The sequence below is a fragment of the Cryptotermes secundus genome, unplaced genomic scaffold, assembly GCF_002891405.2.
Source record: "Cryptotermes secundus unplaced genomic scaffold, Csec_1.0 scaffold62, whole genome shotgun sequence".
NCBI lineage: Eukaryota > Metazoa > Arthropoda > Insecta > Blattodea > Kalotermitidae > Cryptotermes > Cryptotermes secundus.
In genome coordinates, this window is record NW_019727786.1 from 1,677,748 (window position 1) to 1,688,074 (window position 10,327).

The 10,327-nt window shown below is 43.3% G+C and overlaps 1 protein-coding gene across 3 annotated transcripts in view; it reads right to left on the reverse strand.

Moving 5' to 3' along the window:
• Nucleotides 1-10,327, reverse strand: part of LOC111864921 (uncharacterized protein C18B11.02c) — a 702,662-nt gene that overhangs the window by 406,316 nt on the left and 286,019 nt on the right. The window lies entirely within an intron of this gene.

Genomic DNA, 10,327 nt, shown 5'->3' on the forward strand with positions numbered 1-10,327 from the left:
ACAGTGGCAGCCGCCAGCAATACCTTATGGGAGAGTTCGAACCTTACGTACACTCAAAACACCCAGCGTCAAGCAAGCTTGTTGATCTTATAGTACATGGGCCCTCATTTTTTTTTCTCTATGGTTATACAGCCCTATGGGCCTTGGCCGCTTTTTCAGTTTCTTAATCCTATACACAGACGGTAGGACTCCTCTAACGGTGAATCAGCGCGACGCAAGGCCACTGCCTACACACAGAACAACACAAACACAGAATAAACGCACACAGACATCCATGCCCCGAGTGGGATTTGAACCCACGATCCTAGTGTTCGAGTGGGCGAAGACGTATCATACTTCAGACAGCGCGGCCATGTGATCGGCAAGAACCCTCATTTAAAGACATAAAACTACACTAAAAAAATTAATATTTATAAACACAGTATGGAATTCAGTCCTTACGTTATTTATTAATTAACACTTTTAAGCACGACATTAATCTAAATGATACGTAAACACTCAGTTCCGGCTCCATAGGAAACACTGCACCTCCACTACAACGACCAACGCTGGACACTGGTTTGGGACACAATCGCTCTTTATGTCGAGAATCATATGCAAACCGTACCTGCAGTCCGCGAACAAAATTCAGAGTCATTTTACTAATATTAAAGCAGAAACCAATATCTTTCATTTCATTAACTATTCCCATGGCGTCTGGTCCTCTTTACACGATACTTGCATAGCAGGTCAAGAAATTCACTGCGTTGTGGATCCCGAAATTTGATTACCGTGTTCACAGGGCCTCGCCCATGGACCCTGTCCTGAGTCGCTTCAAACCAGTCTCTATCTCGCATCTTTTTACTATGAAATTCACTCCATGTTGCAGTCTAAACGTAAGTCTCGCAAGGTTTCCTTTTTTTGGTTTTCCGATAACCATTGTGTGCTCAAACATATGAGGGTCGTCCAGAAAGTAACGCAACAAATTGCTCTCAATAACAATTTCTTTCATTACAACTTCAAATATGTCACATTGCTACTTGAATACCAATTTTTCAAACACAGTCTCCATCTAAATAATGAGGAGCTTCATAACTTGTACTCTCCTCCAAGTAAAATTAGAATGATCAAGTCAAGGAGGATGAGGTGGGCAGGGCACGTACCATGAATGGTGATGAATGCATGTAGGATATTGGTGGGAAAGCCAGAAGGAATGAGACCACTGGGAAGACCAAGGCGTAGGTGGGTGGACAATACTAAATTGGATCTTAGAGAGATAGGAATGGATGGTATGGATTGGATTGATCTGGCTCAGGATAGGGACCAGTGGAGGGCTCTAGTGAACACGGTGATGAACCTTCGAGTTCCATAAAATGCTGGGAAATTCTTGAGTAGCTGCAGATTTGGCTTCTCCTCTAGAAGGGCTCAGCTCCATAAGTAAGTCCCCTTCTAAATCCATGACCTTACGCTGCGGAGATGCGAGAGCCAGTGTGCCTTCGTGGCACCGCTCTGCAGATCTGTCGCAACCAGCTCTTTGCTTTGGAAATGGCCGTGGTGCTGGTGGAGGAAGTCACAGAGCTAGTTGGGACAGAGGCCTGCAGAGCGGTGCCACGAAGGCACAGAGGCTCTCGCATCTCGGTAGCGTAAGGCCATAAATTTAGAAAGAGCCTGTGTTGGAAAACTGGTTTAGGTAGCGAAAGATTCAGCTTACCGCTGCTCATGAACTTCAGCCAATATCACCAACCGCAAAATAAGAAAATATTAAAGATCTCAGGAAATCTATGTTTTCGATTACCGATTGAGTTCGCTACAGACAACGCTCTAGAGTGATAATGGGACGTAACAGGAGAAAAAATATATAATAAAATAGATCACAAAAGAAGCAAGGAAGATATGATTTGATCATCCGAATATCATCTGATGAAGAGTGGGTCTAAAAATTATGACGCTGTTCGTTATGCGGTATTATCCAGCGGCAATAACAAAATCTTGAAAAGCTTTTTACATTCCCTCTAAAAAAGCATGTACATAAAAGAATAACGAAATACATGTTGAATACTCCCCACGATGAAAGCCAGACTGACAGTATGTCATTCGAGTATTCAGCCACCAGCTATTCTGTGAGTACATCTTTGCATTTCTATTCACATGAGAATTACACATTAGTCTCATTCCGATAATTTTAAAAAGATGCTACAGAACGCGAGATAAATGCGTGCAAACACTCACATTTAGAAACATTTCACGGGAAACAGAGTAACGACAATCTGTTTCTGTAGCTACTCCTCTACAGAAAGGATTCAAGTCAAATTCCGAATGCCACTCACCGCAGTCAATTCACTCACATAAATATTCAAGAACAATATCATCATTATGTAAGATTTGAGGCTTTCACGGCGGTGACTGAAGAAAGCAGGGTGTTAACCGACGTTTCGGAGGAACGTATTGCCTCCATCTTCAGGGTAGAAGAAAAAATATAAGAAATCTGCAAGCGAAGAGACCGTGAGAACCGGTAAAAGCAGACTGTGTTGGAAATACACACAGCTACACACATAGCTTGCAGATTTCTTATATTTTTTTCTTCTACCCTGAAGATGGAGGCGATACGTTCCTCCGAAACGTCGGTTAACACCACATATACACGGTGCCAAATCCCAAAAAACTGCTTTTTTCAATATCATCATTGTTTTTATATTGTTAGTGGGGTGGGACTAAGTCCCTTGTACTGCGGCCACTTCTGGCCTATTGTACCAGCCCCAGATGATAGGCGAGGGTGATTGTGGAGCAATTGGTGGAATGAAGATTGGCAGGGGAAACCGAAATACTCGGAGAAAACCTGCCCCAGCGCCACTTTGTCCACCACAAATCCTACTTGACCAGACCCGGGATCGAACCCGGGCCGCCGCGTTGGGAAGCCAGCGACTAACCGCTTGAGCTATGGCGCAGGCATCATCATTGGTTATACTGACAAGCACCAAACCCACTGCTAAAGAGAAACATAAAAATTCTGAGAGGCATCACAATTACCTCAAAGAAGACGTGATATACCTTGGGTTCCAAAAGATAAGAACTCAGTACTAAACAAATACTGACACTGATCAGATGATAAGACACTGGAAAAAATGGGAGTACGATGAGACAGTACATCAACTATTCACAGACTTCAAGAAAGCCTATGAGTCAGTTGGGAGGGAAGTATTGTAAAATATTCTCATAGCGTTTGGGGTACCCATGAAACTAGCTAGCCTGATTAATATGCTTTTAAACGAAACCTATAGCAAAGTCCATGTAGGTAAACATCTGTCTGATAATTTTCCTAACCAAAATCATCTAAAACAAGGAGATGTTTTAATGCCACTGCTTTTCAACTTAGCTTTAGAATATGCCATTAGGAAGGTCCAGGGAAACCAGGTGGACTGAAATTAAATGGGAAACATTAGCAGCTGAAAGAGAATGGCGCTGGGTGGCAAAAGCAGTTGAGCAGATGTGGCGCCAGATTTTTAGCGGGCTTAAAATCCCAAGAAATTAATGGGCAATACAAAAAATTTACTCAAATGGCACCAGCAGATTTTGAATTCCTGATTAATTTAATAGGTCCAAAAATTACAAGGATACCACATACGGAACAGCTGTCCCAATTGCGAGGTGGATTGGCAGTTATGCTGCGGTTTTTGGCTATGGCCAGCCTACAATTTGTCTATGGCTCTACAGTCTTTTTGTTGGAACTCGGCCGCTCTTTCAGTTCCTTAATCATATACATAGTTCGGTAGGACTCCTTGGACGGGAGATCAGCCCGTCGCAAGACCGCTACCTATACATAACATGAACACAGAATAAACGAGGACAGACATCCATGACTTGAGTGGAATTCGAACCCACGATCCCAGCGCTCACACGACAGAAGACATTTCGTGCCACAGAGGGCGCGGCCACTCTGATCGGCCCAGCATGCAATACCCTTGCAAAATTTCGAAAGAAGCAACCGACCACAATATTCGACAAGCCCACCGCGTTCGCTACTTCTTCCCAGGCGTCGCATTTTTTTAATTCGCTTAGTGGGGGGGTGGGGGTGAAGTCCAGCTGGATCCACTCGGCACGGCGGCCACTGAATGAACTATTGTACCTGCCCCGGGTGATTATGATCATGGAGAATTTGGTGGAATGAAGATTGGCATGGGAAACCGAAGTACTCGAATAAAACCCACCCCAGCGCCACTTTGTCCACCACAAATTCCACTTGATCAGACCCGGGATCGAACCCGGGTCACCAGTCGCTAACCGCTTGAGCTATGGCGCGGCCAAGCGTCGTATTTAATGTGTTTATTGTATTGCTTCGGAAGTGTTAGATCCCAGAGCACAGGCTTAACTTTCTATAGTTCTGTGAATGTTAATGTGGCTTTCGTCATTCCACCCAATTCAAAATGACAATATGCAAAAAAGGGGAACATGTGTGGAGACATAACCTGGACCCGAGGAGGAACAGTTTCCAATTGGCCAACACGCGCAGAAACACGTATAAACCCGCTCCAGTAGCAGCGCGCCGTGAACCGAACTAGAGCGAACGATATAGTACAAGGTAGACACTTGTTACATTACACTGTTACGGCAGAGTGCGCACGTGTACCCGGCCAAACTCAACATGTCTGTCTCATTGTCCTCTACAACTTCTGTTCGAAACACTTTTTCACTGTAGTAAATATTTGGCCGGCTATGCACCAGATGCGCTCACACCCGCATATAAACCTACATGCAAAGTGTTTCTTATGCTTGTCCCATTTTAACCAACTAGGATTTGTATCAACAAATTTTAGCGAACTTCTCAATATACAGATTATCTCACTACTGAAGAAAGCAGTCTTCTGGGATTTGGCACCGTGTATATGTGGTGTTAACCGACGTTTCGGAGGAACGTATCGCCCCCATCTTCAGGGTAGAAGAAAAAGTATAAGAAATCTGCAAGCGACAACACCGTGAGAAACGGTAAAGCAAACGTCGGTTAACACCACATATACACGGTGCCAAATCCCAGAAGACTGCTTTCTTCATAGTCACCGCCGTGAAAGCCTCAAATCTTACATATCTCACTACTGCTTGCCATATTTTATACGATGGTTTGTTGATATCAAAATGTGAGTACGTACCCTTTGGAACTCCTTAAAAAGTTACAGCGTTTCTAATTGTAACTCTTCGGTTTTTTCTTTCATTCAAAATATGCTCTAAATGGTCTCCACGTCCACGGCTACATAACTCAGTTCTCAGTGAAAAATAATTTCGCAGGCTTTCGAAAATTTTGAATGCATTCTTTATTTCACTTGAAAATTGTTCAATTCGACGTAACAGTTTGTCTCTTCTACTCATTCTAGTGGCACAGTCCTTATTATTAAAGTACATGTCAATAATGTAACAATATGAAAGACATCAAGAATATGTCACTCGCTAAAATGTATTTTAATATTCCGTGATGTTAAAATCATTAAAATGTCAACAGGACACTCAAAGTATATTTTATCCATTAAAAGTTATTATCAAAATTTGTGAAATGTCTAGTTTTACGTGTATTTTTCTACTTTTACGACAAGTTTTGGCCTCACATGGGGCATCATAAGGCGATTTTTATTTTTGGAGAGACCACTGCACTGTACTTGTTCACGGTGCTCCTTAAGAAAACGGTGACCAACGTTTTGACTTCTATCCTACTCATTCAGAGATTGTTCGGAAAGCAATCGGTTACTGTCCAGGGAATCACGGGAAACCAATAGGTCTAGGTCGTGTAAGAAATACCTAGCAGTTGTTAACTTATTTCCACAAATGGCACAAAATTCTCGCCTAATAGAAAGGTCACGTCCATTTGCCTCTATTATTATTGGTCTGTTTACATGTAAGTTTCATTTCCTCAGTCACGACATAAACTAAAATGGAGAATCAAACAAGGAATCTTCCGAATACAAGTCCACAGTGTTACCGCTAAATTAATCTATTCTGTGTTCTGTATTACCAGTTAAAGACATACAAGGAAGCGAAATACTGCCGATTTACTGTATAACATTTTGATTTGTTTATTCTTTATGCCCACAATCGTACACAGATGTAATCCAGAAAACCAATTCGAAAAAAATAGTTCGCAGTTATCTGTATAATTCATGCTATGTTTCCAAGCTTATCTCTTTAACAGGGAATTTTCCCATATCCGAACGTACGGGCTATGAAAGAGGACAGCAGCTCTCAGTTCGTGCCTCACCCTACAGGTCTACATGGATGGATGATCTTGATGAACACATCTAACGATTTCCATAATTGTTATGAAAAGCGTGACACGTGAAAATGCGTAGACCCTACGGTACCTAATCATATCGACAAAATGTGCTAGATGTGGTATTTGTCGCTGCCGTGTCATTCCGCACTTCTGACAGGAGTACGGCAATGTCACACGGCAGTTCCTGTACGGCACACCGTACTTGTGTCGTACCGTCGTCTTCCATCCTGCTTTCTTTTCCCTTTTGTTCAATTTACTTCTATTTTTATTTATGTCTCTCTATGTCTTTCGTTGTCATTTTCTTCTCTCTCTTTCTTTTACTGTCTCTTTTCTTTTCTTCTGCTTCTCTTGTGTTCATTTCTTATGTTTTTCTCATTCTTCTTCCCTTTCTTTATCTCATTACTTTGGCTTTCTTCTTCTCACTATCTTCCGAATTTTTCTCTTGATGTGACGCTGCATCAGCCACGTGACTTCAGCCGAATCGTCTCCAGTCAAACCTAACAGAGTGCAAAGCACTAAGATGCCGCATAAGGCTGGGTATCGATTGCACGCGGCTGCCGCGCGCAGCTGTTCGTGCGCGGAAAACTTGTTCGTTGGTTTAACTGTGTTCATGTCCATCACCGAAGTGCGGCTGTTGGTCGACGCTGTTCCTGTGCCGCGAAAGAAACAACGGAACACCACAAGACCGTCTCAACTGAAAGAGCAAAGCACACCGAAATCGCTTTGCAGCGGGACAAAGAATCGCTCAGATCTGGCTGGACACGTGCCAAGTTCGCGCGCAGAAGTGTTCGTTCTGCCGCGCGGGGCAACATAATATCGACTTTGCGAGGTAAAGGAACGAACATTGCCTCGCGCGGCAGACGCGCGCAATCGATAACGGGCTTAAACAGATCCACTTGTTTTGCATGAAATTTCTGTATATGCTGCAAGAGTGGAGTGAAGCCGCGGGTCCTGTTTCTGTTAAGAGTGCCAGGGAACCTTACATTCCGTCGGACAAAATCGTTGTGACTGATGAACTGAGAAGAATCAACAGCTACGCTAAGGTTATTAGCGAACAGCGAACTGGAACGGATATGGAAGGCACTGGTCGTGACCTATGTTTACGCACTCTCCAGCATGACTAAATAAAAACACTGTCACAGGTTTATGGCTCCATGACTAATAACAATGGGTATGGATTGAATTCATTACATCTTATTTCAACAATCCTTAATAACATTCAATTATAGCGCTACAGCTAATCTATCACTTCACAAATCAGTCAATCAATCCATTCTCGGTCTCGAGCTCTGTTGTCAGTTCTTATAATTCCTCGGCATAAACCCCACGGAAAAAAAAGAACCTCTTCTGTTATCAAGAATGCGTGTTTACTGGTTGTTACCTAGCACGGATATATGCGAACCACATAGAAAACAACATCTCTTCCTCTACTGTTGTATTTACAGCGCGTTGCTGCCTTCTGAACGAGGAATGCCTAGTCAAAATGTCGCTGCTGTGCTGCAGATGACAAATTGGGCACGCATTTGAAGCAAGCACTTAGCGTTTATACACAAATATTCAGATATTCACGAAAGTCGTCCACTCGATTCAGTGTAAATCTTCTTCATATTATTAATTAACTGCGTGATCTCGTGTGTTTCACATCACTTCGTACGGTATCCTTTCGGATTTTTTTTTGTGTTTCTAAATACACATGTTAGTAAAGTTATAAGATGGTCCAAATTATAAAACAGAAATCATTACTTGAGTTTCACGCTCCACTTAACCTATGAAATCTGTTTCATACGTTCTTGTAGTTAGCGAGGGTGCACCGAGTACAGTACGCCATATTCATCATCATCATCATCTTTCATTTCCATTGAGTGCATCCTGTTGTGTTTATTATACAAAAATCTTTATTAGAGTCCGTCGCAACACAACAACGAGACGGTCGAGGTCAGCATTACCTTAGCTATATGTTTCGGCATTTAAAGCCATCATCAGGCGAATACATAGTTAATGCACTCTCAAGGTACTGAATTGCATTTCAATGTGATGGTACCATCATAACTGTAGCCGTACTTGTGTTGCTACGGATTCTAATAGAGATTTTTGTTTTTCATTATCATTATTGTGAAACAGCCCGCTTTGAGCCAGAGCCTTCCCCAAGGTTCTGCCAGGATTGTCTATTCCGTTCTGATTTTAGACCATACGGCTTTTCTTCTCTGGTAGTCGCAACAGTATTTTTCTTTTACAGAGCAAGGTCGTCAGCCTTGCGTCAGCCCCAACCTGGAGGACCAGATCCCTGTATTTATGTCACCCAGTGATAGGTTGGCCCAGTTATACACCCACTCAATGGGCTCCCTTTTCGTCACGTTCTACGACTTGCACGCTTATGATGGTAAAAATGGTTCTCCTTGTTCTTAACTAAGCACTACGCCATGTGGGGTGGATGTATGGATCCACGTATTCTTGACCTATGCACTAGTTGAAGGTGAGTGGTCAGCTTCATTCCTCGGCCGCTTTAACCCCGGTATCCATTGGATAGGAGGCTGGTGGACCCCAGAGGCGGTCTGGACGACATGGAGAAGAAAAAATTCTAAACCCTAACAGGACTCGAAATCCGGCCTCTTGCCCGTCCAAACCGCAGGCAGTTGTTACGCCGAGTGAGCTACCCTACTCCTCGGAAGGCTGTAGTGGAGGTATTCTAGCCCGCCTCCACATGGTACACAATGTTCTTCCTCAGGCTTTCTGGCGGGCGGTTATATAGAAAGAGAACCATCTGACTTCCAAATTGGCGCTATATGATTACGGAATTATCAGAGCTTCTAAAATAAGGTAAACTTATCCCTGCGACAGGCCGTGGAGGTCCAAAGGATTGTGAGACGTCGAGGATCCCATATCTTGTAGACAATCGACATACAGATGGTGGTGAGGTTGTCAGCCTAAAGCGCCGGCCACACTTTACCCCCTTCACCCAGGCAAATTCCTGGTACTCATTTCTGTTAGAGGCTGAGTCGACCCGAGGGCCATAGTGTGAATGGAAGGATTAGGTCAATTGAAAAAAAAAATCCACCCCATCAAGACTCGAACCCGCTTTCTTCCGGCTTGTAGCATAGTGCCTCAACCAACTACGCTACTGCGTGCCCCCGAGCTTAATAAATAAAGTAAGAAAAAAGAATAAATATGGCCAGCCAAACCAAGCTTGTTCCGCAGGGAGTGGTTATATTGCCGCTCACAGTGGCAGCACTGCTCTCTCACTCAGTTTAGATCATACGATTAGTTCTCAATTCATCATTACCTCAGCGCTCCTGCTCTAGCAATTAAAACACAACGAATATAAAGAAAACAATCAGCTAATGCTCCGGGGACGAGATTTAACTGCTCTCAGGGAAATGAACACAACAGCACAGAGAGGGTTCAAACCGCCGGAACAGATTCGAAGCTAGAACAAACAAAAGGGAATAATAAACAAGGAGGAAGGCGCGGAATTGTTTCGTACGAATGTGGCGCGAATTACTGTAGAACCGCGTGCCTTGCTTGTTCATACAGCAGGCTAATTACAGTCGCACAAGAGAAACATCTTCTCGTGCACAGGAAGCAGCTACTTCCCCTGAAAACGAAGCAGGACAGTGTGGTCACTATACTGTCTGTGTATAGGCATACTCGTACCTCGTTTTATTGTGCTTCGCACATACTGTTTCTGTTTTCAACAGAAAGAAGGTTTGTGACAATTCTGCGTCCAGCAAAGTGTATCGGTGCCATTTTCCCAACAGCATGTGATCACTTAGTGTCTCTGAGTGACATTTTGGTAATTCTCGTAACATCTCAAACTTTTGCATTATTATGATATCTGTTATGATGATCTGTGATCTTCGATATTATTACTGTTAACTGTTTTGGGGCGCCACGAACCGCGCCCATATAAAACGGCGAATTTAGTCGATGAGTTCTGTGTTCTGACTGCTCACCAACCGCCCGTTCCCCGCCTCCCTACCTCTCCGCGGTACACCCTATTCCCTGAGACAACTATATTGAAATTAGCCCAATTAACAAACTTACAATGGCCTCTAAGTGTTCAAGAGATAGGAAGCAATACAATATATATATATATTG